The 19,345-nt window shown below is 41.0% G+C and overlaps 1 pseudogene; it reads right to left on the bottom strand.

Moving 5' to 3' along the window:
* Positions 1-204: 204 nt before the first annotated feature.
* On the bottom strand, positions 205-17,959 carry LOC112104005 (annotated as a pseudogene).
* Between the last annotated feature and the right edge of the window lie 1,386 nt (positions 17,960-19,345).

Genomic DNA, 19,345 nt, shown 5'->3' with positions numbered 1-19,345 from the left:
ATAGGCAAAAGCTAATCTCCATGAATTAATTCTCAGTTTTGCTATGTTTTTTTCAGTCACTGGGAAATTGTATATGAGAACAGTTGTAAACGTCTGTGAAATATTAGCAGACTGATGAGGACAAAAGACAAAGGTCATTTGCTGTGGAAATCTAATCTTCAGGAAAAAAAAAATAGTCCTTATTTCACCTCCTCCAGATCAAAGTCAGCCAGATCCACTTTGTTTCCTTTGAATTGTTTTTACTCCAAAAGCGGTAAGTTGATTAGAAACAGGAGAACAAAATGAAGGATTCTCCTACACCAAAGGCGTGTCTCTGGGCAGTGAATCCATGTCTAAGCCTGGCGTTTCAGCCTCAGGAACTTTGGACACAAACTCTCTCTGTGGTTTCAGGAGGACAGCTGCCTCATTTCTTTGACTGAACATCTGTACTGGCATTTGTAGGGTTGAATCCTTGTCTCGGTTGAGACACTGGAAAAGGTTTCTGATGTCCTTACGGAATTTAGAGCTCATTCCCATGTAGATGAGTGGGTTGTAAAAACTGGCAGATTTGGCAAAAAGGCTGGCTAGGACATTGGTGAGCACTGGCACTTGAAACCCACATGCTGACCACATAGAAATTACTGCATAAGGAGACCATGCCAGGAAAAAGGCAAAACAAATTACAAATGACACCTGAGAAGGAAAAATAACATGGGAGCATCAAAACTGTAAACACCACATTTGTAATGTCACAATTCTAGAACTACCAATCCAGAGGTTCCATGCTTTTGTGGAAAACATGCATATCTTCCTCATAGTTCAGTGTTATCATAATTTCTGCTTTTGAAGAACCCATTGGAGCATGGTGGCAAGTGACTGACAGCGAATGGAATGTTTAGAATGGAGAAGCCAAATGTACAGACAGAATCATACAACTGGAAGGGACCTTGAGAGGTTATTTAGTCCAGTCCCCTGTATTCATGACAGGATATTATCGAGACCATCCCTGACAGTTGTATGTCTAACTTGCTCTAAAAAATCTCCAATGATGGAGATTCCACAACCTCCCTGGGCTTTTATTCCAGTGCTTAGCCACCCTGACAGTTGGGAAGTTTTTCCTAATGTCCAACCAAATCGCCCTTGCTGCAATTTAAGCCAATGGGCTTAAGCTTCTTGTTCTATCTTCAGAGGTTAACAAGAACAATTTTTCTCCCTCCTACTTGTAACCACCTTTTATGTACTTGAATACTGTTATGTCCCCTCTCAGTCTTCTCTTCTCCAGACTAAGCAAACTCAGTTTTCTGAATCTTCCCTCATAGGTGTTGTTTCCTAAAACTTTAATCATTTTTGTTGCTCTTCTCTGGACTTTCTCCAATTTGTCCACATCTTTTCTGAAGTGGGCACCCAGAACTAGACACAATACTCCAGTGGGGCTTAATCAGTGTGAAGTAGAGTGAAATAATTACTTCTCATGTCTTGCTTACAACGCTCCTGCTAATATGGCCCAGAATGATGTTTGCTTTTTTTGGCTTGTGATCCATTATGACCCCTAGAACTCTTTCTGCAGTACTCCTTCCTAGGCAGTCATTTCCCATTTTGTATGTGTGCCACTGATTGTTCCTTCCTAAGTGGAGTACTTTGCATTTGTCCTTATTGAATTTCATCCTGTTTACTTTGGACCATTTCTCCAGTTTCTCCAGATCATTTTGAATTTTAATCCTATCCTCCAAAGCACTTGCAACCCCTCCCAGCTTAGTATCGTCCACAAACTTTATAAGTATACTCTCTATGCTATCTAAATCATTAATGAAGTTATTGAACAGAACTGGACCCAGGACCGATTTCTGTGGGACCCCACTGGATATGCCCTTCCAGCTTGACTGGGAACCACTGATAACTACTCTCTGGGAATGGTTTCCCAACCATTATGCAGCCACCTTACAGTAGCTCCATCTAGGTTGTATTTCCATAGTTTGTTTATGAGAAGGTCATGTGAGAGAGTATCAAAAGCCTTAGTAAAGTCAAGCTACACCACATCTACTGCTTCCCCCCATCCACAAGCTTATTATGCTGTCAAAGAAAGCTATTAGGTTGGTCTGAATGATTTGTTCTTGAAAAATCCATGCTGTTACTTATATTATCTTCTAGGTGTTTGCAAATTGATTGCTTAATTATTTGCTCCATTATCTTTCCAGATACTGAAGTTAAGCTGACTGCTCTGTAATTCCCCAGGTTGTCCTTATTTCCCTTTTCATAGATTGGCACTATATTTGCCCTTTTCCAGTCTTCTGGAATGTCTCCCGACTTCCATGCTAATGGCTCAGATATCTCCTTAATCAGCTCCTTGAGTATTCTAGGATGTATTTAATCAGGCCATAGTGACTTTAAGACATCTATCTTGTCTAAGTAATTTTTAACTTGTTCTTTCCCAATTTTAGCCTCTGATCTTACCCCATTTTTACTGGCATTCCCTATGGTAAATGTCCAATTTGCTACTAACATTTTTGGTGAAAAACTGGTACCAAAAAGTCATTTTTCACTTCTGCCATTTCCATATTTTCTGTTATTGTTTTCCACCCTTCATTTAGTAATGGGTCTACCTGTCCTTGGTCTTCCTCTTGCTTCTAATGTATTTGTAGAATGTTTTCTTGTTACCCTTTATGGCTCTAGCTAGCTTAATCTCGTTTTGTGCTTTGGCCTTTCTAATTTTCACCCTACATACTTGTGTTATTTGTTTATATTCATCCTTTGTAATTTGACTGAGTTTCCACCTTTTGTAGGACACTTTTTGAGTTTCAGATAATTGAAGATTTCCTGATTAAGCCAGAGTGGTCTCTTGCCATACTTCCTGTCTTTCCTATGCAGTGGCATAGTCTGCTGTTGTGCCCTTAATAATATCTTTGAAAAACTGCAAACTCTTGAATTTTTTCCCCCTTTGACTTGCTTCTGATTGGATCTTACCTACCAGCTCTCTGAGTTTGCTTAAATCAACCTTATTGAAATCCATTATCTTTATTGTGCTGTTTTCCCTCCTGCCATTCCATAGAATCATGAATTCTGCCATTCCATGATCACTTTCACCTACGTTGCCTTGCATTTTTAAATTCTCAACCAGTTCCTCCCTATTTGTTAAAATCAAATCTAAAAGTCTTTGCCCTAGTAGCTTTCTTCACCTTTTGAAAAAAAATGGTCTCCAATACAATCCAAGTACATGTTGGATAATCTGTGCCCTGCTGTATTATTTCCCCAACAGACAGCTGGGTAATTGAAATCCCCCATCACCACCAAGTCCTATGCTTGGAATGATTTTGTTGTTAGTTTTAAAAAAGCATCATCCACCTCTTCCTCCTGGTGAGGTGGTCTGTAGTAGACCCCTACCATGACATCACCCATGTTTTTTACCCCTTTTATCCTTACCCAGAGATTTTCAACAAATCTGTCTTCTATTTCCATCTCAAACTCAGTCCAAGTGTATATATTTTTAAATATATAAGATAAGGAAGACCCTATTTCATTTGTGTCATTTACAAACATTACAAATGTAAGGGATTGTTTGGGTTAGTGGGTTTAGTAATAAGCTACCTTTCCTCTAGGTCACCAGTTCAAAACTGACCCGAGACAGTGGAGACCAGGGTTGTTCAATAGTCTACATGAAATGAGGTGGGGGGTTTCAGTTCATGTCTCAGCCAGGACTGCACATCACAACTGGTACTCAATAATATCCTTGTTGGCAGACTCAGGAGGATGGCTGAAAATTGAATGAGCAATGAGACCAAACTGTCCTCTCATCTCTAAAATGATTAGAGTATGTTGGTAGGGAAATGTGGGGGAAATTTTGCAATATCAGTGGTGTGCCTGTTCCAGGGATAACTAAAAGGATTTTCGTTTTCTTTTCTGTCAAATCTAGCATTTGTTCTAAGAATTAAATTACATAAAATATATATGTAACACACAATATTGTAGGCAAAGAATTGTCCATTACCTGTGTAATATTTCGTTCCATGAGCCGCTGCCTTTGGCTAATTTTTTTACCTCTTGTGGTCTTGTGACTTGATTTAACAGTCTTTATTATGGACACGTAACAGAAAACCATGATGGAGACAGGAATAAAGAAGCCAAATATAAAGACTCCAATCACTCCAATCCAACAGAAAATGTTGCCTTGATCCAGTCTATTTCACATGTTCCATATTTGTTGTCTGGAAAAATTGAACATATTAAGTATGAACAAATCCCTTTATCTGAAACAATTATGGATTGTATTAACTGATATGCACTTTACAAAGTCTTTAGAGAGGCTTATACAAGAAAAAGCTGTGTGTGATCACTTCTATAATTAGTACCTATTTAAAACAAAATTGATTCCCCATTTAAGATGTACAGAAAATGTTATTTTCTACTATTGACAAATTGTTTGCAAAACAAAATTCTCATTTACATGAAGGCTGTATTTACTCCACTATAGCAGTGTAACGAGGCCTTAAAGTTGGCATAAATTAAGTTTAAACTACCAGAGTGTTCTAGTGGAGACTTCTTGCAAATGAGATTGACACTTCTGTCTTTATGTATAGAATATTATGTACAGAAATGTATATTAATTCCTTGTTTTTCCACTTATCAATCGCATTACTCAACTATCAAAGGAATGTGGCATGCAGGAAATAAAGTAACTGTTGGTTTCAGTATTATCTAGGTTACTCACTCTCGTACTGTCCAGTAATATTCTGCAGAGTTGCACAGTGATTACTACGGTTTTTAATGGACACATATGCTGGATAAGATTTTTCTCCATATAGGTAATTCTGTAGAAATGAACACTCACCTGTATAGCTACCCCACCCTATAAGTGGTGCACTGGCCCAGAAAAGAGCAGCTGCCCATATCACAATCATGGTTAATGTAATATTTTTTCTATCAATTTTGTGAGCTGTAAATAAAAGATAACAAATTTGATCTCCAAAATAGATTAACAAGAAAGATTGTTTGCAGCTAGACCTGAATTTTAGAAGAGAAAATGTTTAAAAAAATTAATGTCGTAAGAAAATAGGTACATTAAATTGTGCAATCTAACAAATGTTAAGAACTGAAGGAAATATTTCTTCACTTAATAGATTATATGAAAAAGAGCAGTTCCATTAATAAAATACTGTTACCTCCTTTTTTTGTAAATACAGTAGTCCAGATCAACGTTCCCTCTAACTTTACATCCATGTTTGGAATGAATTTTGTTATGTGCACCAATATGGAGGTAATGTGTGGCGGGGGTGGAGGCGAGGGGTTTGGAGTGTGGGAGGGGGCTCAGGGCTGGGGGAGAGGTTTGGGATGTGTGTGTGGGGGGGAGGGCTCTGGCTGGGGGAGAGGGCTTTGGGGTGGGGCCCAGGATGAGGGGTTTGGGGTGCAGGCTGCCCCAGGGCTGCAGGCTGCCTCAGGGCTGCAGTGGGGAGAGAGGCTGCGACAGTTCTGGCAGGGCCAGGGGAGATGCGCCTCTCCCAAGCGAGGCAGTTCCAGCAAGGGCTGGGGTCGGGGGGAGAGGCACCTCTCTCTGCTGTGCACCTGCGTGGCCCTTAATAGCCTGCTGCGCGGCCACATGGCCGCGCAGCTTAGAGGGAACTTAGGTCCAGATTCCCATTTACACTGAAGTCCCTTTACACTGCTTCGATGGTATAAAGAGGGCTTAATGTGTGGGTAAATTTACAATACAGATATTTGTATATGCTTGTTTCTTTTGCTTTACAAATAAATAAGTAAAAAGGAATTTTCTGATTGAATTTGCAAAGATTTACTTCTAAGTACTGTTGCCTGATCAGTAGTTTATGTATTAATTATATTGATTACTTAAGAATCTCCAGCTATCACTTTGAGGGTTGCCAGGTTCTTCCCCCAAGATCAAGGCCAGTATTATTCAAATTATTACATAGTTGGGAACCTTGATGTGTACAGTTGCAACACTCACACTATAGGAACTCTTTTATATTTACAAATGTAGTTTATTAATACATTTAGCACAAACACCCCAAGTAAGTAAGGTAGATAGGGATACTACAGAATGTACATCCGCACACCCATATACTCACACCATCTCTTGTAGAACAACCTGAAATGTTCGTCATCATCTTCCTCATCACCATCACCTTCCCCGTCATCACCAATGGCCTTATTCTGGCACCTCCCAAGGCCTATATCTCTCTCTCCTACTGCCCCTAGGCTGGGATGCCGCTTTTATAATGTAACCCTTCTGCCCCTCTGAGTTGGCAGCAACAAGGGCCGGTTTCAGTATCTAGGGATTCCGTTTCAATAACGCAATGCAAAACTGGCTTGAGCCCCCACCCAGTGACCTGGGACAATTACATACCACCCCCCGGGCGCCTCTAGGAGGCAATACTTCCCCTCTCGCAAGCACGGAGTCTGAGTGTAGCAAAAGCCTTTTAATAAAGGAGGGAAACACCACAAATAGGATTCATAACACAAACCATGAGCAAAAGACCCACCTCCAAGTAAGTTTGGCAGTGTCCTTTTCCCCTCAGGGTCTTAAGTCCAATCACCCCAAAGTCCAACAACCCAAAAGTCTCTGTCCCTGGTCAGTGCTGCCCCAGAGTTCAAAAGTTTATATGCAGAGTTTTACTCACCCAGCCTGGGTGGAAATGGGAGGGGGGGCACACGGAGGGTTAAGGGGCACCTTACGTGGTCCGAGGCTGACTGCCCCGCCTCTCCGTGGAGTTCTGCTGCAGCCTTCACCACGAAAGGCTCCGCTCTACCAGCTGCTCCGCTCCGGTCCTCCAGCCGTCCCGTGAGCCACTCCAGCCGTCCCTGCAAACTGCTCCGCTCCGCTCGCTGTTCCGTGGGCTGCTCCAACCATCCCACAAACTGCTCAGCTCTGCCAGCCGCTCCACTCCACCAGCCGTCCCATGAACCGCTCCAGCTGTCCCCGCAAACTGCTCTGCTCACTGTTCCGTGGGCCGCTCCAACCGTCCCACAAACTGCTCCGCTCTGCCAGCCACTTAGCAATATATCTTCAGGCTCCCCTACTAGTTAACACAGCACTCCGTGATCTCAGCTCAGTAATTTTAGCTCTTTTAGTGATTTCAGCTTGTAGTAGGGGAGCCCTAGTGCTGGTGCACTATTGGCCCAAAGTTTTCAGCTCAGCGGCCTCTAGCTAGACTCCTAATAGAATCAAAATTGGCTCTGCTATTCAACAGTGGAGAGAGGAAATGGTGCCATTGGTGTTACAGGCCCTCAAAAGGGGCCCATACTATCAGGTACACATACCTATCCCCAACCTCTCTCAATTCACTGGGTTTTGGAACCCATGTCCCTTGTCTAGTGAGTGCTACTTAGGTGATTGTGAGACCCTCTGTCATAAAACAGTTTCATTGTCCTTGATTCACATAATCAGGGTAACAACACTTTATTCCTCCTGCCCCAATAACAGAGAAACTGGGGATCCCACAGCTGCCAAAGTGACCATTTTGGACTGCCATGGGCTCATGGTAGGCGGGGTGGGTGTGCCTATGCAAACAAGATCAGCCCCTGAAGTTCTTTTCCACACTCGCCATAATTCATCACCAGATGTCAGGGTAGAGCTCATCCTGACTCTGCTTACAATAATATGTTACATTAGCGCCGCTACGTTTGATGCATATTCAATAGGGGATTTTCCCCCTGTTCCTTATTTGTATTTCCTCACCTTACTAATGTTGGAGTGTCTTTTTCCTATAGGTTAATATATCAGTGATCTCGACTTATTATCATATACATCAATTCGTTACCATGGCCCTTTTGTGATTAGGTATCACATTTGTTATTTTTGTCCTAATTGGTTCTTTCGGTTCTTTCCATGTTCCCAGTTGTGGTGTACCTGTTAAGTTTAAAAGGGTATGAACGTAGGAAAGCCCCTATGCCAACCTGCTTTAACGCATCCTCTATGTTCAAGGTTGCAGCCATACATGGACCTTATGCTTTAGCGCATTACCATCTATCTAGGTGAAAGGGCCCAAACATATGTATGCTAACTTTGCCCTAGCTCTGCATATAGGATGTGGCCTGCAGGTCCCTTGTGTTACAACCAAAATATACTCTAATATAAACCTATACATCTATTATAATAAAACAAATAATAAAACCCATAAGAAAATAAGAAAGTTATAAGAAAAGATATCTAGGAAAGTAAGCAGGCTACCCTTAGATGTATCTCATGTACCTGTGGTCAGAACTTCCCCTTAAACTCTATTTTCGGCTCCCCAAATATCTGGGGTTTTCTGTTGGGCTGTTTATCTGTGCAAAGTTTATCTGTTCAAAGCTCATAGGCCTCAAGCCTTATGTTAACTTAAACTTGCTGAAGTTAATGTCTTACAGAATACAGGCCTGTAGGTTTCTTGTATTACTGCTGAATATAATGCAAAGCGGCATATAATGCAAAGCAGTAAATATAATAAGGCAAGCTTGCCCACTGGCTACAGTAGCAGTGAATATGACAAAGGCAAACTAGCCCACTGGGCAACAGTACCTTTTGATATATTTAAACCTGGTGTACTTGTTAGGTGGTGAGGTTGGCTGGTAGCAACCAGAGAATTTTAACTCATGCCAGCATGGCATTTAGGAGACATTTTCTGGGAACTTCCTTGACAAAAGAGTGAGTTGGCTTCATTTCCAGGTTTTATCAGTATCATTGACCACTTGGGGATCCTTTTCCTTTGAAAATGAAGGACACACTGTCTTTGTCATATATTGAATAGGAACTTTCTTGTGGTGGTGGTGAGGAGAACTCAGACTCCTAACCCTGGCAGGAAAGTATCAGAAAACTGCTTGACTATAATTGAAAGAATAAGTCCTCTTCTTCATTACCTCCTTTGGTAATGGATGATCGTGTAATGTTCCTCCCTCACATCTTCCCCTAAAAACTTTACATCTTTCTCCTAGTTTTATGTCTCCACCTGTTCTCTTGTGCACTTTCCATGGTTTCCTTGGTAACCTTGTGTGACAGAGACACCTTAGCAATGCATCCTGTGTTCTTCGTGAACAGGTCTCACCTCAAACCTGACAAACACATTACACCAAACACAAATCTTGCAGGGTATTTATATGAGGGCTATCATATGAGGTGTCTACAGAAAGCTCATTATTTGTCAAGACTCAAATCTTTTCAAGATGTGTGTATAGCTAACATCAAAGGAATAATGGGTTTATATTGAAAGTATGCTTTATGGAGTTGGAGTAGAAATTCATGACCAGGAGTTGATGTGTGTAGGGCAGGGGTGGGCAAACTGTGGCCCCGTGGGCTGGATCCAGCCCACCAACCATTTAAATCTGGCCCTTGAGCTCATGCTGGGGAGCAGGGTCTGGGGCTTGCCCTGCTCCAGTGCTCCATCTGGAGAGCAGGGTCAGGGGCCGCTCCACACGGCTCCCGGAAGCAGCAGCACAGCCCCCTCTCGCTCCTAGGCATAGGGACAGTCAGGGGACTTTGCTCTGCACATTGCCCCCAGCCCAAGTGCCACCCCCCGCAGCTCCTGTTGGCCGGGAACCGCAGCCAATGGGAGCTGCAGGGACATTGCCTGTGGATGGGGCAGTGTGCAGAACCGCCTGGCTGCGCTTCCACGTAGGAGCCAAAGGGACATGTTGCTGCTTCGGGGAGCTGCTTGAGGTAAGTGCTGCCTGAAGCCTGCACCCCTGAGCCTCTCCCCATGCCCCAACCCCCTGCCCCAGCCCTGATCTCCCTTCTGCCCTCTGAACCCCTCAATCCTCCTACACCCCAAGTCCCTCATCCCCAGCCCCACCCCAGAGCCCACACTCCCAGGCGGAGCCCTCCCCCCTCCCCCCCGCACCACACGCCTCCGCCCCAGCCTGGAGCCCCCTTCCGCACCCTGAACTCCTCATTTCTGGCCCCACTTCGGAGCCCGCACCCCAACCAGAGTTTTCACCCTCTCCCACACTCCAACCCCAATTTTGTGAGCATTTGTGGCCCGCTATATAATTTCTATTCCAAAATGTGGCCCTCAGGCCAAAACGTTTGCCCACCCCTGACCTAGGGGATGGCCCATGTAAGCAAGAGAAAGTTGTCACTCCTCCCTAATCAGGTGGTGAGCTAATGCAAGACTCAACTGACAAGCTTTGCTCCCTCCCAAAACTATCAATGGAAAATCATCGAAGGCACTACCAAACAAATGAAGCCTCTCGGACGTGAAAATGGAATGTTACAACAGACAGAGTTTTGCTCTGGCTGTAATTAAAAACTAAGGGCTGTTTTCACTATAGCACAGAGAAGGGAGAAGCACCATCATGCGGTCATCATGGTACCATCAAGGGCTCATTCACCTGCACATCCACTAATGTTATATATGCCATCATGTGCCAGCAATGCCCCTCTGCCATGTACATTGGCCAAACCGGACAGTCCCTCCGCAAAAGAATAAATGGACACAGATCGGACATCAGGAATGGTAACATACATAAGCCAGTAAGTGAACACTTCAATCTCCCTGGTCATTCTATTACAGATTTAAAAGTCACTATCGTTGAACAAAAAAACTTCAGAAACAGACTTCAAAGAGAAATAGCAGAACTGAAATTCATTTGCAAATTTAACACCATTAATCTGGGCTTGAATAGGGACTGGGAGTGGCTGGCTCATTACAGAAGCAGCTTTTCCTCTCTTGGAATTGACACCTCCTCATCTATTATTGGGAGTGGACTACATCCATCCTGATTGAATTGGCCCTGTCAACACTGGTTCTCCACTTGCGAAGTAACTCCCTGCTCTCCATGTGTCAGTATATAATGCCTGCATCTGTAACTTTCACTCTATGCATCTGAAGAAGTGAGGTTTTTACCCACGAAAGCTTATGCCCAAATAAATCTGTTAGTCTTTAAGGTGCCACCAGACTCCTTGTTGTTTTTGTAGATACAGACTAACACTACTACCCCCTAATACTTGATACAGGACTGTAAAAATGCCCAGCACCATTACATAGGCAACTCTCTCTATCTTTGGGGAGGACTCGAAAGGGTGAGACAAATCTTAGTCTGAGTCAAGGATCAATTCCAACGGCCTAACCCATATAAGTGGATGTTTTATAGATCTTGATGTTCATCATGCATATACCTGAGAGGTTCCTCCCACTTTTACCATATCAGAACTTCCTCACCCTCATAATGTTGTGTTGTCTTATCCTATAGGTTAGTATATTAATTAATTTAAGCTTATTAGCATACGTCAATTGGTTACTATGGTTACCTATAGTTGAACATCTGCTGATATTTTTCCCTCCCAAAATACCCTAAAATGGTACTGACTTCTTGCAGTTATCTGTCAGTAATTTATGCTTAGTTTCAACACTTTTGAATATTGCAAAACAATATCTTATGTCATTTTGTGATTTAAGGACACTGCTGGTTTACTTACTTATGCTAATTCTATTAAACAATTTACTTCTACCAGGGCTATTGGGCCTTGCTGTTATGCTAAGTGCTTAAGCTAATCTCTTATAGACCTGGTACTATAGGTTTCCTGTGTTTCTGTAATATTATTCCTATATGTTACCATAACAGTATGTGGGCTACAGGGGCTGGATATCACAGGGGAATGATTCAAAGGGATTCAGGGATTGGGGTGTGTGATGAGATCCCCGGGGTGCAGTCTGGGACTGTGGCACTGCTGTGCCCCCCTGAACTCTCTCCAGCCTGGGCTGTCTCTCACAATGTCTTGCTAGTGACCAGCAGCAAACCCCTCCAGGTGCTGTTATCACTCAGCATGACCGCACGTGGAGCCCCTCACCCAGCTATATTGCATGAATGCTCCCAGAACCACTCATGAATCACACAGGGAAAGGCACCAGCCAGATCTCCCCAGTTCCCAGCACTGTACCCCAGGAATATACCGTCTTGCACTACTCAAGATGAGCACTGCAAATTTATTAATTGGTTCATCACTTCATCAGTGGAAAGTGGATATACACCAGCCTTTGTAAACCTGAGCAGATATGCCACACACTTCATACAAACTCACTGATAAAGATAAACAGTAAAACAAATTTATTGACTACAAAAGATAGATTTTAAGTGATTATAAGTGATAGGCAAAAAGTCAGAGTTAGTTACCAAAATAAAATAAAATATAAGCACACAGTCTAAACTCTCCACCCTATTCGACTGGCCAACATCTAGCTTAACTCTCCACCCCACTGGATATTGCAGTTCATAGTATGCAGATTTCACCCTTGAAACCTGGGCTAATCTCCTCTGCTTAAGTCTTCTCAGCGTCCTTGTTGCTTGCAGCATGGGTGCGGGCAGGAGAAAGGTGAAGCATAGGTCTGCTCTGTTCTGATTTATACCCTCAGTTTCATGTACTTGGGGAACACACAAGTCCAGGCATGCCTGGTGGGCATTACTGAGTCTGCAGGCAAGGCTGAGCAATTCCCCTGGTTTGACCTCATGCAGGTGAGTCACCGAATTGTAGCTCCCTTGCTGGACAATGGCTCTTGATGGGCTGTTTGACACCCCACCCGGGCATTGGTTACTTTCCTTGCTATTGCCTCTGGGGAGCTAGTATCTGGCTGATTTCCCAACTTACAGCATGTTTTAGTGACAACCATACAACACAATTCTCAACTTCATATGCATTAATGATATACATATATGGATAGAAAAATGACTTTCCGCAGATCATAACCTTTCCCCTGATAACTCACATGGCCTGTTTTATATACAAGATCACAATCATATTTAAATGAGGAACATGGGGGAGCACCCTGTAACCCCCAAGATACAGAATGTCACAGGGCGCACCTATTGTTAACCTGCAAGGTGAGGAAAGGGCTGGAATTAGGCCAGAGGAGTATGCTTGAGTGGCTGAAGCACTGGCGGCATCAGAGAGCTGAGACCAACTACCACAAGACAGACTCCCTTTTGCTAGAGGCAGGGAGTAACAAGGTGACTCTCAGTTCTGGGTACCCTGAGAACTATCACACTCTCCAAATTAGCCTCTACACTCTCAGGAGCAGAGACTAGGGGGCCAGATTCTGATTTCACACTGCTATAAACTGCACTGAAATCAAAACAATTACTAACCCATGGTTTACACTAACGTCAATGGGATTAGAATCAAACCCCACATCTTATTCTGCATTTGTAAAACATTATGCACACGTAGAGTGCAATATAATTACGTACCCAAAAGGCTTATATTTAAACTATGTTATGAAGGTTGTAATTTTCTAACTTTACAATGCTTGACTTTGCAACTCTAACATTTTTTCAACATACAAAAAAAAAACCCAACAACAACAACAAAAAAATCAAAAAACAAAAACAAAACCCAGCCCGATATAATTTCCCAATTTTTAAAAAAGAACATTCTGTTATGCACTTGACATACCCGGTCACAGTACCTCTTCGTCCCAACCACAGATCAGCAGAATTTGAACTCTGGACATAGAAGCATTGCAATTCAGACCTCTACCACTTGAACTAAAGGAGTATCTACAATAGATGGCAACAGGAGTTGGCTGTTATCCAATGTGGGCAAGCCACTAGGAGGACAACACAACACACAATGGGTTGAATGAGTAGTCCCATTTTACAGACACCAAGTATACTGTAGACTGTCTGATAAGCAATATGATATATTAGAGACCTGGGTTCTTTTTATTGACAGCTTGTGTAACCTTGCACTGGGGTAGGAGACCTTGCTCAATAAATAAGGATTCTGAAGGACACAAAATTAGTAACACTGGTCAGTAGAGGAGGTGAGTCAAGAACTCATGGTATGGTGACTTCCAGCTCAGGGTTGTAAGAGTTGGAGAAATATTGTGTGTCCCCCATCTGGAGATTCAGCTCAGGGGAGCTGCTTCAGAATGATTCAGGGAGACACTGGGGAGCATGCGCTGTACCACTGTGGGGAAGTGTGGTATAGGGAATGTTCAGTGATTTCAGCAGCAAGCCTACAATAAATTGTATTAAGCTTAGGTAAATAAAGATTTTAACAGCTTATAAATTGGCCAAATTTGAACAGATTTTCATAGACACAGCAAGAAGTCTCTCTCTGACACCAGAACAATCTCCCTGGCAAATTTTGGATTCCTGTTCCAAAACAGAGGCACAAGAGCTCTTCAAAGTGGTTTGAAATTTTTTTTTAATGGGAAGTGTTAGGTCACCTTAATATATCAGTTGCTAATATAGGTCCTATAAAAAGTGTTTTTCAGGAGTGGGAGAATATTTAGATTTTCGTAAAAGAACAAAGCTTAGTATTATATTCATGAGTGTACCCCTAATTATATTGGAAACGTGAGTTTTAGCAAGGTAAAAAAGACAATTGTTCATATATTTTCAATCTAATTCTTAGGCTTGATTTTAAAGATGTCAAGTATATAATATTGTCAACACGTTAATACAATATACCTTTGAGGTAGTGATTCAATGTTTGGCAAAGAAAGCTGACATACCTTGGTGAGGCTGGCATCCTTTAATGTATCTGATGACACTGATGGCTGTCAGAGTATTAATACTGACTAGACCAAAAAAGAGTATTATAAATCCGTCCACCTGACAAGGAAGGGGTGGAGAGAAGGAGAAAAAAAAAATCCAAACTCAAAGGTAGAGAACACAGAAAAAACATGACATTTATTAATATTGAGTATGTTTCTACTAAGTATTTTGAAAGAGTTCTTTTTAATATTTATTCACACATTTGATTCTAGGCTAACTGTGTTTGATCTTGCATGCACAGAAACAGCTTACTTAAGGACAGCAATTGAAAACAATTGCTCCTGGATTTTTCCCCTGCAAAAAAAAAAAAAAAGTAAGACTAAAACAAACCCAAATACTAAATAAAACATCAATGTCACAGGAATCTTTACATTCTCCTGTTACTAGGTTAGGTTCTAAGTATTCAGAAAAAGATTAAGAATCTAGAAATGTAAATAACGCAGTTACCTTGCATGTCCATACTGAAGTGATAAGAAAGCCATCATCTCTAAGAACATTAAACAGCTCTAGAATGCCTCTTGAATAGCCAAAGAGGGAAATGCCTGCATCTGAGACAGCAAGATTGAAGGTGAGATAGCCCTGAGGGTCCAGGGAATGTCGTTGGTAGTACATGATGAAGATCACCCCTCCGTTGCCAAGCCAAGAAAGCCAACCTATGCAATTAAAAGTCAGTGCTGTAGGACAACTGGAGAATAATTTGAAAGAAAAATATTAATTGGTATTTTGCACTTCCTTTTTGCAGGAAAAACGGGTCATGCCATTGACTTGTCCCTTTCCTTAAATTGTGGCATTGACTGACAGACTTGGAGCTCCATACAGGATGATGGCTGTGACAGAAGAGATTAGACAAATATATTGAGCAATAATGGGAGGACTTCCTAGAAGTATGACAAGATCAGGGAGAGCCTCAGGTGGTTGCAATTAGTAAAATTAAACTTTCATTGCAAATAATCTCCTAATTAATTTACAATTTGTGATGAGAATTCAAGAGACAAGTTGACTGAATATGGAGAGACTGGGATAATCTCCCTAAGACCTCTCTCCTGTCAGGAGTTTCCAATAGTGCACACATCTCACCAGTAATACGGTACATAACATACTTTCATAAGAGTATTTTTGAATGAAGCTGGAACTGATCTGAATAGTTTATATTACATTGGACATCTCACAAAACAGCCTGTTTTTCAGGTTCACAAACAAAATAGCAGTTGATCAGACCTTGCCCAGGAATTAAGGAACAAAAAAATATTCAAAAACCGCCATTGTATTTCTGATTTCTGCCGTTATGGGGCAGAGAATTCACTGCTGCTAAAACAGCTCTTTTGCAACAATGAAACATTCAGAGTGGAGTTTCCAGTACTTAATGGGCTTTCCATAACCTGGAACTACCTGGAGACTCAGCAATGCAAAATACCCCGAATGGGCTTTCTACATATCTAACCTCAATGAAAGAATTGAAGCCACTTTGAATAGTTTATGAGGAATCTAGAAACAGCACGAGAAACCTTTCCATCAGGCGAAAACATCTAGAATGGACAGTCACTCTCCCAAAATACAAAGAGAAAAGGGTTTCTAGAAGTTTGACCAAAATGAATTGGGCTTTTGAATACACAGAGCAAGTTTTTACACTCCAACCCAACCCAGAATTGCTATTGCACAACACCTGGAACGGACTTCCATTAGAATCTCAAAATATATTGTAACTTTGTGAGGTTGTTATCTGAGAAAAGGGGGTCAACTTCTCAGTTCTTTGCAGTCCAGAAATAATGGGCAACCCCACATGATTTCTGATGGCCCATATACCATACTCTACCTTTGTCTGAAACTGGTATATTTTTAGTCTTGCCTCATTATCAGCTGGCAGTTAAATTCAACTCTTTAGGCATGTATTATGTATTTTTGCAGAAGATACTGGCTTCCATAAATTGGAAATTGTCTGTTTGCTGTTGCTTGCAAAATTTATTAAAGAGTAATGGCCAAAGTATGATTCTCCCAAACCTGATCAAGTGACTGTCAAAACTGTTCCAGTTTTGGACTTCAAAAATTAATTAACTTCTTTAGAGATCATGTCCCCAGCATTACTCTGTTTAAGGAAGACAGTGAAGCCATATTAATAGCCTCAACAAACCTTGGCGATGAAAACAGACTACAGTTAAAAAGTAAACATGGCTAGGCTAGGTAGAAGCAGCTCTAGGGAAACAGATTATATGCATAGAGAGTCCACAATCAAAACAGGGTTGGTCAAAGTTAATTAAGATTCTAAAAGGCCTTCTCAAGGTTATTTTAAGTCCAGCTCAGTCATATTTGGCCTGGGGGAGGCATGATGGAAAATATGGCTTCACACATATTCCAGATGTGAAAATATTTATCTCGTGAGTTAGAAAATAATCCTACAATTCCAATTCACTATTAGAGACCACGTGAAGTTAAAAAATAAAAGTAAACTAATTTGATAAAAAATATGTTTCTAAAGTCTATGAACAGATTTCTTCATTCAGTCTACGCAGGAAGGAGACAGGTTGTCTTGTGTATTATTTATAGTCTCAAAATCCTGTTAAGTTTGCTGTGATTTTCACTCACTCCATGAATTAAAGTAGGTTTGTGTTTGCTATTTTATGAAACTGTTCATGCACGTAGCTATCATTTATTATGTATAATTGAAACAATGTAAAAACTACTTAGTTCAGTTTTAGTAGTAGAGCTTTCAGCATCAAAAATGTTTGATTCATATCAATAACAATAACAAAGATCTTTCCTACCAACAGCGTTGTAGGTTTGCGGTTTGTATTTTGGACAAAAAAGAGCAGATGTTTTTGATAATCTACTCAGATTGTTACAGATACAAATAATGTGGAACAATCCCAGGAGTTTTTGACAACTTCTAATTCTAAGGGATGGAAAGAAATTTTGATTTTATCGTTGTGAATTTCTTAGGATGGTGTAGTACTATGCTATGAAGGGCGACTATGTAGAGAACTGGTCTTCACTTTTCATTTCCCACCCTACCCCAATTCCAGTTTCCATTTTACACTACTCATTTCATGTTTTAAAGCTAGACTATTTCTGAAAGCTACCAATTTCTCATTTATTTGTAGCTGGATTTTTATAGTGATAAATTAACCTGAAATATCTTCAACAAAGTATAACAGCAGCAACAAAAAGTAAATAAACTATCAGTGTCAAGCTGTGAATTAGTCTTTGGGTAACAAGCATTATAGTAAGTAAAGTCCATTTCCTTTGATTTTGAATAACTGTAATTTCTACACATATATAAGATCCAACTTTACCCTTGAAAAGGCACAGGTATACCGATTTTCCACAAACTCAGGATGAGCCGACTGCACATCTCTCTTCAGAGCGAAGAACAGAAAATAAAATTTGAAACACAGTCCGAATTTGCTTTTTACTTACCCAGCGTGAGCAAGTAAACCCCAATGATGGTTTCCCAATCCTCTGAGACAGCAAACCCAGACTTGTTACTGTGCAATAAGCTGGAGCTGTCCATCAGCACCACTCCCTCACCTTCTGGAAAGTTCCGATTCAGAAAACACAGTAGTAGATGCAACTATTTCTCTCTCTCTCTCTTTTAAATAAGTATCTCACAGAACTTCTTTGACTCTTCTTTAGCAAGAGTAAGATACTTATTTCTTTAGTAAGATAGCAGCAGCAACTATGTGGGAAGTGCTAAAGAGGAAGCTGAGCCAGGAGGTAAGACCGTGATCTACCATCTACTGAGCCTAAGCTGCCACTCAGCATCAGTAGAATTAGCAGCATCAGAAGTGCTGAGCTACTTGGTTTAAAGTCTAAGGGCCTGATCCACACATGGCCCAAATCTGTCTTTCACATAAAGAGCTTTCTCTTAACCTCAATAGCCCTTAGAATGATGCAGACAATAATCCTGCTAAAGGTTTCCCTGCCTGATCCCTTGCATTCCTTTTCTACTACTGATCTCTTTTGGAGATGGGCCACTTAACAGGAACATGTAATATTCCAATGATGGTAGAAAGGACCAGTAAATGCTATAGAAATTTTCACAAAGAGATGCCCCAGTGAAATACAGTAGAATCTCAGTATTATGAACACGTGTTACGAACTGACCGGACCTTTGGAACTGGAAGTACACAATCAGGCAGCAGCAGACACGAAAAAACAAACAAAAAGCAAATACAGTACAGTACTGTGTTAAATGTAAACTACTAAAAAAAATAAGGGAAAGTTAAAGATTTGACAAGGTAAGGAAACTATGTCTGTGCTAGTTTCATTTAAATTAAGATTGTTAAAAGCTGCATTTTTTGTCTCCATAGTAAAGATTGAAAGCTGTATTAAGTCAATGTTCAGTTGTAAACTTTTGAAAGAACCATAATATTTTGTTCAGAGTTGTGAACATTTCAGAGTAATGAACACCCGCCATTCCCGACGTGTTCGTAATTCTGAGACTCTACTGTACTTCGTTTTGATGCGGACACAAAATATAAGGTGTGGAATGTATCAAACATGAAAACCAAACTGTGTGTGTTGTGGAGGAACAATACATTTATTTAGAAATATATTAAAGCTTTACTAATAAAACTTATGCACTGCTCAAGTAGCAAATGACGAAGTACACACAGCAAAGCTTTAAGGCGCCTCTAGATGCTTGGAAGATAGCAAATGAATTTTACTGAGTATTTGACAATGTGTCCCATGTCTAAAGATTTAAACATTCTCCCTTTTTGAAACTTTTTTTATTTTATTTTATTTTTTTACGAGGGAGAGAAACAAGTTAAGAAGAGAACAAATGACAAGATATCCCATATGGTTGATTTCTATTAATCCCAGAGAGCAACCAAAGAGAAATCAGAATTTGTAAGGTTGCATTGAGATGAAAAGGTATTAAAGCAGTGGATGTAAT

The sequence above is a fragment of the Terrapene carolina genome, unplaced genomic scaffold (assembly GCF_002925995.2).
Source record: "Terrapene carolina triunguis isolate 2854851 unplaced genomic scaffold, T_m_triunguis-2.0 Scaffold96, whole genome shotgun sequence".
NCBI classification, from domain to species: domain Eukaryota; kingdom Metazoa; phylum Chordata; order Testudines; family Emydidae; genus Terrapene; species Terrapene triunguis.
The sequence above is the reverse complement of the archived record's forward strand: the minus strand, read 5'-3'. Positions and strand labels throughout refer to the sequence as shown.